This window comes from Mixophyes fleayi, chromosome 1, assembly GCF_038048845.1.
Source record: "Mixophyes fleayi isolate aMixFle1 chromosome 1, aMixFle1.hap1, whole genome shotgun sequence".
NCBI classification, from domain to species: Eukaryota; Metazoa; Chordata; class Amphibia; order Anura; family Limnodynastidae; genus Mixophyes; species Mixophyes fleayi.
In genome coordinates, this window is record NC_134402.1 from 303760141 (window position 1) to 303774209 (window position 14069).

Consider the following 14069-nt stretch of genomic DNA (forward strand, 5'->3'; position numbering starts at 1 on the left):
CCCTCTCCACCTCTTGTCGTAAGGAGGTACAAGTGAGAGATACGTGCAAGTCTGTATTGGTGCAAATATTGCCGTTCTCTTTGTAGGTATGCACTGTGCGAATTTGTGCAATTTACTCTGCGTAAACTTCCGTAAGTTCAACTCAACATCAGACCTATGTTGGCGACGATGGAAGATTGTCTATTCAGACATGCATAACACTGGTTGGACAATAGTCACATCAGGGTAGTTTGGGGACTTAACTAATGGGGTACATGCTTCGCACCTGGTATATCATAAAACTGCAAAAACAATATGCTGCATATGTGGCACTGGTATTGCAAATAACTAAAAGGGAAGGTGACAGGGTGTTTGAATTGACTTATTTTGTGTCAGGTTACAGAGGTCTTCCGACATGCAGACAGGCTGATGTGTGGTCTGTTGGTTTAAAGCTGGAATGCATGTGTCTTGCTCTTGTAATTAACAATGAATTACCTTGAACAAAGCACATTTCTCCTCTTAATATGCTTATCTTTTTGCAAATGGGACTTTTTATGCCAAGTGCATGGATTTGCACACCAGGAAGATTTGCATATTTTGAACAGAAGAGTAGGACAGACCTGGCATTTCCGAGCTGAGTGCTGTCTAGGCACACATAAGTGCCTTATTTGGTACCCACATCTAAAAATTATTTTTTTGTGGAACAAGATTATTTCAGTAAGATTCAAGGGTCAGTGAAGGTGCATTCAGAGTGGAGTTCCATGTATAGCGTGAGGCAATGGAACATTTTTGCTGAAAAAGGGGAAATGGGGAAGGGGGTGTAAGAGATGTGTATAAAGGGCACTCTTTTATATCACGATATAGATTAATTTTCTGTTAAGACTAATATCTTTATTAAATTGATTTAATTAGCGAAATATTAAAAACACTGAATGAATAAACATAGTAACCGAATACACAAAATGATTAGACTGTTAAGAAGTAGTAGAAGTACTACTGTGCTGTCTCACTTGTTCTAATAATAATAGATAATAGCGCTTTAATATGGTAAATATATCACGTTCACTATATACACCTACTATTCACAATTAACATAAGTATAAATGTCTTATTGGTTGTTGAATAAGACCCTTAATTCAGGTATATTTGTTTATATGGACAATAAGACACTATGAATATCGTCCTACTACTCTGTGTACATCCTCTAAGAGCCTTATATTAGGCATCGGGCGATATTTAACCACTCACACACTGTTGGATAGAGGAGAGTGGTGGTGAATATATATAACAGTATATGGTATTACTAGCCTACAGGGTTAATCTGTGGTAGGCCATCAGGAGCTAATATAAGGCTCTTAGAGGATGTACACAGAGTAGTAGGACGATATTCATAGATATTCATAAGGAAGAGTGAAGATGTTGCCCAAAGCAACCAATCAGATTCTACCTATGATTTTTTTAGAATGTACTAGATAAATGATAGCTAGAATTGATTGGTTTCTATGGGCAATTCATCCACTTTTCCTCTGTACATTGTACATATTGATGCTTAGAGCTACAACACGATATATCCCCACGGCTGCAAAGACCCCAGACAATTGTAATACATTTTGCCATACATGCACGAGTTTCCATCCCATTTGAAGACCAAAATAAACTTTTGAATTTACCTTTTTATTTTTTTCAGTGAAGCTGCAGAGGCAGGGACCACCTTTCCTTTTATAAAGTAAAATACATGCTGCGTCTGTACTCATTTGCATACATAGCCAGCAGCAACTGAGCAGCTATAGAGACAGAAGACAGTTAACTAGAAAAATAACAGGCACCTTTCTCCAATTGCCTTGCATGATTTAGAAGTAGTTTGTGTTGGTTTTGAAATAGGAAATGTCTTTAGAATGTGAGCTTGCGAGCAGGGCGCTCTTACCTCTCTGTCTATCTGAAATACTTATTTTATTACTGTGTTTTTCACAGTTGTAAAGCACTCCAGAATATGCTGGTGCTATATAAATAAATAAACAAACAAACAAACAATAATAATAATGTTAATTCACTATGCTAATTAGACACACCTACTTTTTTTTTTTTTTTTTTAATAATTTCAAATAAATTATCCGTCAGAGACTAAATTTGACATATTTTAGGCAGATAGAGCCCATGTGACTTTGTACTGCATGTTCTACTCCAAAGGGGAAATGAGTTGACAAAGTTTTCACGCATCCTGGCAAAGGAACTAAGTTATTGCACTTCTGGTAAAGGTCACTAACAATAACAATTTTCCTTCTTCTGTTCCCAGCTCTGCGTTTCGCTTTGTGAAAACATTTGCATTAATAGACTATATTTTCACATGTTTAAATTAGGCAGGCACTATAGTTAGCAAAGACACACACAGGCAACTTGTGTCTCTACAACTGGTGTAAATCTAAAACTCCCTGTATAGCTTGATAGTCTCATGCAGGTAGGGATTGCTGGCTCTTGTAGTTCCACAATAATTGTCAAGACACAGATTGTCAGACTGTGCTTAACTATACGCATGCTTCATTTATTCATGTGAAAATACAGTATAGTTCATTGAGACACTTTTTTAAGGAGACACATCAAAATATAAAGATTTCATATTGTATTGTTATATTTGAAGTACTTGTATATATTAGTGCAATTATTCTAAGATTAATCTTTGTATATGTAATACTGGGGTCATATCATGTCCAGATTACTATATAAACATGCATAACGCAAAGAACGAAGTTACTTAAAGTGGCGTCATGGCAGATTTGTCACCAGGGCCATTTTAATTGTATAATCTCAATTAGTAATTGGACACCATGCATCCCTTAAAGGAGATATGTACCTCTGGGCGAATTACATTAGTGGACATGAACGGTGGCTTAGTGGTTAGCACTTTTGCCTCACAACGCTGGGGTCATGAGTTTAATTTCCATCCATGACCTTATCTGTGTGGAGTTTGTATGTTCTCCCCGTGTTTGCGTGGGTTTCCTCCGAGTGCTCCGGTTTCTTCCCACACTCCAAAAACATACTAGTAGGTTAATTGGCTGCTGTCAAAATTGACCCTAGTCTGTCTCTCTCTCTCTGTCTGTGTGTACATTAGGGAATTTAGACTGTAAGCTCCAATGGGGCAGGGACTGATGTGAGTGAGTTCTCTGTACAGCGCTGCGGAATCAGTGGCGCTATATAAATAAATGGTGATGATGATGATGATGATTACATGATCACCTGACACTCTTCAGCCAGGTTTGCCCAGCTACTGCCTAGCCTTTAATAATGCAATTTGGTTGTCCAAAATCATCCATGCTTATTAAGGACTGGGTATATTGGTGAATGGCATTGGCCCTCCAGTAAAACAAAATAAATGTAATATAATTTAAGTAATTTCTCTGATGTGTTTCCATAGCTCTAACATATGTTAATATTTATCTGAAGAATAGCCTTTCCCAGTATTCCTGCCTTTGTCCTTGTGTGAGTGTGTGCATCATTCTCTCTGTTCCTGTGATTTCTCAACCAGCAAAGCATGTTTATTGTTTGGGAGACATTTGTACCTTTCTTTTAACTGAACATTTAGTCATTGTAGCATTTGTAAACACATCCTAACATGAGCCTGTGTGCTATAATACCTGAAAAAGCTAAATAGTTATGGAACAATGTTTCGAAAGATAATCTAATCAGGAATGGACATTGTGGATAGCACAACACAAAACAGCATTGCATAAAAACACGCAAAAGAAGCATCAGCACACTCTATTCACTGTGCTTCCATGGAAAAAAAAAACACTACTCGCTGTAGCTTTGACTTTTTTGTGTGAATTAATTAGGTCATAAATACAGTAGTGGACAAAATAATTGCTTTGAGGGAGCCAGGCACAATTGCATGTTGTGTTTTAGCGTATAATAGTGCTTGCTTTTATTACTGTGGATTGCTATTTGCTTAGTTTTTTTTTGACTGAGTCTTAATTACTTTCAAGAACATACATTCTGTACCTTGCAAGCTGTAACTACAGTATGTTGGGAGGTGTAAGTAATGTGTGCTTGTCAGTAGTTGATTTCTTTGATGATAAGGTTTGGAAAAAATGTGCAACATTTAGAAATCACTGTGAGAAGCCGCGAAAATTGCATGCCACCTTCCATACTTTAACACATCTTATACTCCCTTTTGTGAAATGTGCAATAAGTTTTATTAACTTTTTCTGTTTACTTATTAGTTAATGCTTATTTGTTAATATGTCTTATTTGTGCTCAGACTGTTATATTTAGCTAGTATCTAACAGGTGAAATAAGGATTGTCTAAAGGAAGGCAAATAAATGTCACTTTCATGTTGCCACAGCACGTTCCATTCACTAAACTCCTTGGAGTAAGAGGAACAGCTGTTACAACTGCCACTTCTGTGGGGAGAAAAGACAATCCAGGTCTTCTGCGATACTAGTAGTTTAACAGGTGGTGGTTTACCCGTCCAGAGCGCTCCTGATTGTTTAACTTGCAGAAATATCTAGGGATTTGATGGGAGAGAGTAATTGCAAGTTGGCAGGGCTGAAGAATAGGTAAAGACTATAGAAAAAAAAAAGCAGAAAGCAGGTTACATTTTTAAATGGTATTTCCACAATATGCAAAGTAAGTAATTATGGAGCAAAGCAAAAGTTGCTCATCTCCTCCAGGGCAAACCATGTTACAGTGCAAGGGGTGAAATGAATTGATTTATTTTGCACACAGGAAAATATTGGTTGTTTTTTTATATAGCACACAAATACTTTATTTTTAGACAGCAATTTAGAAATGAGCAAGGACATGGGACCTCCCAACATTGGCATCTCCGGGAGGGGAGATCTCACTGCTGCATCCTTGGGACGTGGCCATGTAAATTGCGTCTTTAGGCCCCATGATGCTGCAATTATCTCCGCCCCCTCCCATTTTACTGACTAAGTGGGAAGCTGCCCTGCTCTCCTGGGAGTCCGGGAGAACTCTCAAAAATTTGGGAGTCTCCCGGACATTCTGGGAGAGTAGGCAACTATGCTTATAGCCATTTGTACATTTAAAATTTGCCCCCCTCCAGTGCAACATGCTTTTGACAAGATGCAGATTTGCTCCTCTTTTAACTTTGCTCCTTACACTAAATGAGGCCTAAGACCTCAAATCTGGAAGTTGCAAGTAACCAGCTCCAAACCAGCCTCAGTAGCCATACCACATTTGTCTCTAGCCCTATGTGTACTGCTGCTCGAAAGTTCATGAACTAATCTATTTAGTTTCTGCTCCTCTAATCGCATGCACACAGCATTCAATGTGTATGCTAAGTGCTGAAAGTGAAACCAATAACTGCTTCCACACTCAAAGTCAGGCAGTAACTAGGAAACAACATGATGAGATCACCTGCGATTCCCTTAGGCAGACCTATAGGGCGAAGGGGGGTTCCTGATTGCATCCCTCAATCACTTATATTATTAAATACAGTTTAACCTACAAGATCCAAATACAACTCGATAGTGTTCATGTACAAGGAAAAATCCATCACAGCCTCCCTTAGCTAGGCGTCTCCTCAAAGGTTTAAAAAAATACACATTTTCTTGGAAGTAATAACAAATAATTGTTAATTTAAAGTTAGTTAAAAGTTTAAAAATATAAATATATGTATTTTTTACCATATTCAGAATTCAGTGTACTGTGAGTGGGTTTATTGTACCTAATTAGATTAGAACGAATTTCATCAGATGCAAATAAGAGTGAACAAAAATACGCCTATATCTGAGCATGTGGGGTAAATCTAAGTCTTTAGTGTAGTCCAACCATGTTGTGTATGGTCAAATATCACAATGATCTATTTGATTGCATCTTTAAAAAAAAGGCTTTTTACACAGGACAAGTTGTACTGAAGTAAATAGTAAGGTCAATCATTTTCAAGACCACTTCATCATCATCATCATCATTTATTTATTTAGTGCCAGCAAATTCTGTAGCGCTTTACAATCGGGAACTAACAGTAATAAAACAATACTGGGTAATACATACAGACAGAGAGGTAAGAGAACCCTGCTCGCAAGCTTACAATCTATGGTACAGGGGCGGGCTGGCCCGGAAGGCAGGGGGGCATCGGTCCCCCGGGCCGCTCAGTTTCAGCGCTGTTAGGGCCGGCCGCCCTAGGGATGGAAAATCACCTGATTTTGACCCGCAGCCGCATCTCATGACACGGGATGTGGCCGCATCAGCACACAGGCGGCTGCATCACATGACACGCGATGCGGCCGCGTCATACCTGTATTTCATAACATGGTAATTATGAATAAGATTTCAATCACTGGCAGCGACACACACTGTGCTAATTTCCCAATCCTTTGTGATCAGCTATAAATACAAATTATTATAGAATAAATATCTACTAATAAAGTTCACAAATATATATGCAGGTGTTCACTCAATTTACCAAAACTTTCATATATCCAGGGGCAGGCTGGGCTGGGGGGCAGGGGGGCATCTGTCCCCCGGGCCAGTAACAAAGTGGGCTACTTTGGGTTGGGTCACTGAGCCATCTGCATTTTTTTTCTTTTAAAATGTTCCCAATAGGCTGCTGAGTCGAGTTTTGCCCCCAGGGCTAAAATTTGCCAGCTCTCCCCTGCATATATCCCAACAGATTTGTTTTTCACAAGACAGTTATTTTTTTCATAGGCAAAAAGTATGTGATCCACTACCGTGGCCACACTGTGGTTTGTGCCGTGATCAGTAAAGATTAGAGGTGTGTCCTATTTTGTCCCTTTTTTTTTATTTCAGAGTTTACGCACTTTAGTTATCACACTTTTTTGTAAAGTACAATTATTATATAGCTGAGTACAAGTTAATTCTCTCTATAGCACATTTTAATTGATATTAGGAATCTGTAATCCACTGGAAATATTCTTTATATTATAGTTCACAAAATGTCTTCTTAGATTGAAATCCCCAGGAAGTCTTCTTAATTTGTAATGCATAGGATGACTTCTGTGTTTGAAATTCATGGGAAATAAAAAGAAGAAGAAATAATTAGATAGGAATTTTATTAGCTGCTCAGCCAATCACAAACAGATAACTACACTAGTTTCAATGTGCTGGCGGAGAGGGGATTCCTGGGTTCTCATTGCTTTTATCACACATTAATAGAGCCTTAGTGAATCTTTATCGATGTAAAAAAAATAATAATCAGCAGTACTCTGGAACTCCATATATGGCAATGGCCCTTTCATTTTAATTGGGTTTTTGCATGTAGTAAAAAAAACATTAAAATGATTGGGCCATTGGCATGACTGGGAAAAGCACAGCAAAATGCTGGTGTAATTGCTCCATTTAATCCATAGTGGGTATGTACACAATGCACTTCCCTATAGATGACTGAAGTCTTGCAAGTGCAGTGACACACTTTGAATTCACTGAAGTGTCCAAAAAAAGGACAGCAAAGCAAATGTACACAAATGCAAGTATGAATGAAAAAGTATGGACACGTAAGGTCTGATCCAGTAAGGAAAGCAAACCAGAAAAAAGAAAGAGTATCTTTGCACCTTGGCAAAACCATGTTACATTGGAGGGAGAGGTAAATTTAAAATGTGGGGACAGATTTATAGTTTGGGTAGAGCATTTCCTAAATTTCAGTAAAAAATAAAGCTATCAAGTATTTGTGTGCTACATGAAAAAGCAGCCAGTATCTTCCTTATGTGCAAAATAATAAACTTCACTACATTTTCACACCTTGCATTTTAACATGGTTTTATCCATGGTTTTTCTGCCTCTTCCCCTTCATTCCCCTTCCCTTATCCTCCTTCTCTCCCTCCCTCGTGTCTCTCTGTCTGTTTACCCCACCCCTTAGATTGTACACTCCTTTGAGCAGGGTCATCTCTCCTCCTGTCTTCACCACTTTTAACTTTGCTCTCCAGCTACCTCCTCTAGGACCTTCTTCTCCCCGTTCCCTCTTGCTCCCTCCTCTCCACTCTGGGGGTTTCCCTGTCATCTGTGCCCTCCCTCTTGGGCTCCGCCGTATGTGGGACCTTCCCCTCTCCCCTCCCCCGCCCCTCTAGCTGTGCTTTGAGCTCACTGAGTTACTGTGCATTTTGTTTACTGTATTGTGCTGTCTCATCTTTGTATTGTAATTTTGTTTGTCCCTGTACGGTGCTACGGATACCTAGTGGCGCCCTATAAATAAAAATTAATAATAATAATAATAATAATAATAATAATAATAATAATAATAATCCGGGAGCAAATGTACTCCTTTTTTTTGCTATACTCTCCTTAATGAATCAGGCCCATTGAATACAATTATTTTCAAATTCAGCTGCATGCTTTGAACTTGCATTAAAAATGCAAGTCAGGAGCACCATTTACATTCCTGTAGTTATGGGCCTATGGATTACAGTTATACAACCAGTTAAAATATATTTTCTTAACAGAATAGTTTTTATTGGAGTATTTAAATGGTAAGGGAAAAGGATACAGAAAAAAGGAAGGGAGTGGGAATGGGTACCTAATGGGGAGCAGACAAAACACAAAATACATACAATCAGAATATGAAGTGGCATTAGTGAAAGTTAATATACAATATACATACTTCAGGCAGTTAATAAGCTAGTACCAAGCTATTGCATGTCTCATGGGGGAGCTTGGAGAGGCAGATCAAGAGGGTCTAAAACATATTTTCTTAAATAAATATAGAAAACCAAACAGTGGAACAGACACAAATGTTTAAATGTTTTTAGGTGCTAAGCAATGCATTGCTTTGTGTAAAGATTAGAGAAAATAAAATAAACATTTTACGTCTTGGCATTTTATTTAGACAATGTTAGTCTAGTTGCATGAGTTTTACTCTTCTGGATACAAACATGTTGAGATTATTTATAAAATATATAATATATTATCACATTCTAAATAATAACAAGGAAGACTAAATACATAATTCTTGAAGTGCTATATTTCTGCAGAATACCTGCAATGCAGAATGTATTAAAATAAATAACTTAATAACCTATATTTAAAATATAGCACTTTTCATTATTGCCAAGGCTCATAAATGAGACTTCATATCACAAAAACTAACCAATTAGTATATTTATTCCTTCTGGCAGATAACAAGTCATTGGCCTGTTCCCTATGTAAAGAATTTTGCACACTCAGGCTCTCATTAATCATCATCATCATCACCATTTATTTATATAGCACCACTAATTCCGTAGCGCTGTACAGAGAACTCACTCACATCAGTCCCTGCCCCATTGGGGCTTACAGTCTAAATTCCCTAACACACACACACACACAGAGATACTAGGGACAATTTGATAGCAGCCAATTAACCTACCAGTATGTTTTTGGGAGTGTGGGAGGAAACCGGAGCACCCGGAGGAAACCCAAGCGAACACGGGGAGAACATACAAACTCCACACAGATAAGGCCATGGTTGGGAATTGAACTCATGACCCCAGTGCTGTGAGCCAGAAGTGCTAACCACTTAGCCACCGTGATGCCCTCAATGCCCACCCTGTCCAACAACCCCATTGTCTCTTTGCCACCATCAACTCGCTTCTCTGCTCCCCCCTTCAACTTCCTCTTTCTTCCTCGCTGTTCACTATTTCACGGTCATTACTTCAAGGGCAATATCGACACCATTCGTTACAAAATCTCCTCTCAGCAGCTCCTTCTCCCATCACCACTCTTCCATCCTCAGCTCCTTCCCTTCTGTTACTGTACCTGAGATCCTGTCCCACTCCCTTTCCCCTCAACCCTGCTCCCTCCCATCTCCTTCACTCCTTTCACTTAATGCCTACCAGCACTTAGATCATTTGTTCAACCTTTCCCTCTGCACTGGCTTTTTCCCCTCTCACTTCAAACATGCGCTGATCTCTCCCATTCTTATAAAAAAAAAATCTCTTGATCTTCCTTATGTACTCCCTTTTGCTTTCAGACTCCTTGAATGGCTTGTCTACAATTGTCTGACTGACTTTCTCTCCACTCAGTTTTTCCATTCTCTATGCTCCACCGAGACTGCTCTCACCAAAGTGGCCAATGATTTACTTATGGCTAAATTGAAAGGTTGCTTCTCCCTGCTCACACTCCTTGACCTATCTGCCACCTTTGACACAGTTGGCCACTCTCTTCTCCTTTACACCCTTCATTCCCCTTCGGACTTCGCAGCACTGTTATCTCTTAGCTTATCTCCCGCAACTCTAAACTTCCTCTCTCTGTTGGAATCCCTCAAGGTTATGTTCTTAACATTATATTTTTCTCTCTCTACACCTCTTCCCATGCATATTTTTGTATACTTTCAAAAAAAGAATGGCATTTTCTAATGATCAATTCAGTCACCATTCCCAACTCCCCCTACTCTATTAACAATTACCTGATACATGTTCAGGTCCACGATCAACCAACTCCATCTAGCTGATGTATTTAACAAGAAATAGAGAGTGAGAGGGAGAGAACAGCTCTACATATTAGACTTGGCATCAGATATGGCTCTACATATGAGGACTGACACTAGATATGGTTATGAATGTTATACTTGACATTAGTTAAGAGTCTACATATGAGAATTGGCTCTTTATATTAGAGTTGGCACCAACTATGGCTCTGCATATTTGGCTCAACAACAAGTATAACTACATATTAGACTTGATACCAGAAATGTATTTTCATATTCAAATTGGTACCAGATATAAATGTGCTTATTAGAAATTACATCAGATAAGGCTCAGCATTATATACTTAGCAGCACATTATACTAGGCACATTACACCAGGTGCCAGATATAGTTTAGCTTTGCATACTAGGTACAAGCTATAGCTCAGGTTTTTATACCTGACAACAGACTCAGCATATAACAGGCTCAAATTTTGCTGCTGATTACTAGATATTGGACTGCTCATAGTGAAGTGTCTGTGGAGCCTGCTCCGCTAACTGTTTAACCAGGACACGGCTGCGCAGTCATACGCAGTCAACTCTGGTTCAGTGGATATATAGCAAGGTAGGATCCATGAGGCAAGACTTGCAGCTGTGATCTGCAGCTGTAGCTGCTCATCACTTTTTTAATGCAGAAATGTGCCGTCCTCAACTGAAGTGAAGAAGGGGAAGTAGTTAAAAAAAACTACCAAACAATCCCAGTCAATGGGGGACTATGCAATGGGTGGTTTGTGCAAATCATTATAATGTAGCTGGTAATGTGGCTGACAATGAGACATGTGAAATTGCAAAGGACCCCATTTTGTCTAAAACTGGCATATATACCACATATATTTCTGCTATAAATATGGGAAGTGATAGTTGCAGCCTTGAGCTCTGTAGTGGAGAGGTAAAGGGGAGGTATCACAACTCACAAGTGCACCTACTTTGCCCTCCAGTGCTGAAATGAGATTTCATATTTCAGGATGTGATTGTTTGAATTAGATAAAACAGTGGAGAAGAACCGTTGATAGGACACAATTATTTTAATACCTGCTTTGTGGGAGGACTCGTAGCTTTTTTTCACCCCTCAAAAGGACTTGAATTCTCTGCCACCTCTGAGGTACCAGAGATCATATTTCATTCCTACAGTGGGGCGAAAGTTACTCCTTCCAGTAACTTCTGTGGGAAAAAGCATTTCTAGGCACACTTTGACCAATATAATAAAGATCTTCAAACACACAAAACAGATACATATAATACACTAGGGGGTATATTTACTAAACTGCGGGTTTGAAAATGTGGAGATGTTGCCTATAGCAACCAATCAGATTCTAGCTGTTATTTATATAGTACATTATACAAAATGACAGCTATCATGTGATTGGTTGCTATAGGCAACATTTTCACTTTTTCAAACCTGCAGTTTAGTAAATATACTCCTAATACACAAAATACATACAATGGTAATAGGTTAGACTTTTAAATGGCATATAATGTATTCATGTATTAATGACATGTATGTCAATCCATAAAACTACATTGTACAAGAGCACCCATAAAGAAGCATTGCAAATCCACAGATTATGGAGTTCGCAAATTACCCTTTTTTAAGTCAATTTGAGCTATTTACGTTTTATGCTACATTTGAAATTACTCTGATGGCTTTCAAAGTACAATACTGGATCTGTCCAATTGTACTTTTAGCCATTTAACAACTGTAAAAATGACTAAATGACGTATAACTGAATCACAACAAAAAAGATCACCAGGCACATAAACTGCAATACCTGATTTTCTTACTATGTTAAACGCGACATCAGTTCTTAAATAAATGTATAATATTTGACCAAAGATGTCAATCCTGGGATGAATATATGTGTATATATATATATATATATATATATATATATATAGTGGCACAGAACAACACATGGCTAGGTATACTATAGTAATCACATAAGCTGGGACTGTAGGGCTAGGTGGACTCACTGTAGGTTTTCCACATACTGCAAAAGTGACAAGAATGAACACCATAATCTTATTTAGCTATATAGGATTCTCTCTATCCCACTTATTGTTAATCCATTTCTAGACAATAATGCAGAATGTACACCCGTTTGTGTAACATAAATTGCATGAATTCCCCTAGGGGCTGGTGCAAATAAAAGTTGATGATGATGATCGCCAGCACTAGCTAACCGCTTCTGATTGGCTGATTGCAACTTCACTTCTCAAGCTACTGGCTGATTTCTGCATTGATCATGCATATATTATAGGATTCTGAATGTGCCTTTAAAACAAATGTTTTTATTACATTCACTTGTACGCAAGAAGGAAGGTTGTATCTGCTGTTTTATATGAAGCCTAAAAGCAAATGCATTTTTCCCTATGAAAACAAATGTCTACAAAGATTATTGTGTTTATCATCTGGTTCTGTGTATGTGAATGCGGGTGTAAGTACACCTGTTGTAAACCTTGCCCATATGCTACAGATGCAGAACTTGAGATGCGTCCGACTCAGCATATGGGCTGAAATACAATTTTTTTGCAACTACATTTTTAGTTGCGTTCAACTCTGCATCGGATACAGTGTTTCAATCAGTTCACTTCAGAATTGCATCACAATAAAGTGTCTGATTACCAGATCCCAGTTCCCTAACAATCGGACAGGGCATCCCAAAATTGACTGTTTGAAACCTAGACAATCATAGGCCAGTGTTGTGGTACCACTGCATTTGTGGCAGCTGTGGCATATTGCTCAATTAGCAATGTATGCATAGCAACCCATGTGTACAATATAGGAAGACTGGGTTTAATGTTACCATTGCAATTGCTGCTCTATGAGCACCCAAAACTAGCGCACAACTTGTGGCATTTTGCTGGTGTCAAAAGCTGGTTCATTCTGCTGCCGCATTCTGATTCATTGGTTCATTCTGCTGTCACGGAGGTGAATTCTATGATGTGCCTATATACATTCAATTATTAAATCTGCCCCATTGCTAAGGTTAAGTATGACTATCTGATGTTTAGGACAGTGTGTTCTCCTTAATTACAATTCTCTTCCAATGGTTACATTCTAGAGGCTGTTCTGCCCTAAATGTACACAGTGAGACAATAGTGGCACATATTTTTTTCCTGAAAGTGGTTAACGTTTCCTTATTCTTTATTTCAATTTTCTGTGCCAAGATTTTTGCACTTAAATTTGTGTGCTTCTGGCAGAACGTTGTGTTACAGGCTTTTAAATTGCCCACACTTTGCTATCACGTTATAGTCTCATAAGGTAAGATGAGTTTATGTTTGCTATCCTATGAAGGGATGTTAATATTTTGTTTGCACATGTTAAGGTCATGCATTAGGAAAAACCTGCAAGGAACAAACCCGTTTGACTTTCTCAGGGTGACACAATTCTAGCTGGCCGCTGTCCAATCTTTAGAAAAAGATCCTGCGGGGACCTCTGCCAAGAGAGCTCGAGGCAACAACTCCGCCAGAGTTCAAAACATATTCCTATGAAATCATCTGACATCGGAACATTTCAGTTTCAGGCGTCCTGGGTCTTAGTACAAAGTGCTCATAAAAACATTTGAACACAGACACTACCAGAGCTGTCTCTTTTAGTTAATTGAAAACTTCAGTGAGGTTAAGTTCCAAGACAGTGCTGCGTTCGTGTGTTATATTCTCTCACTTGTTATTCAACCAC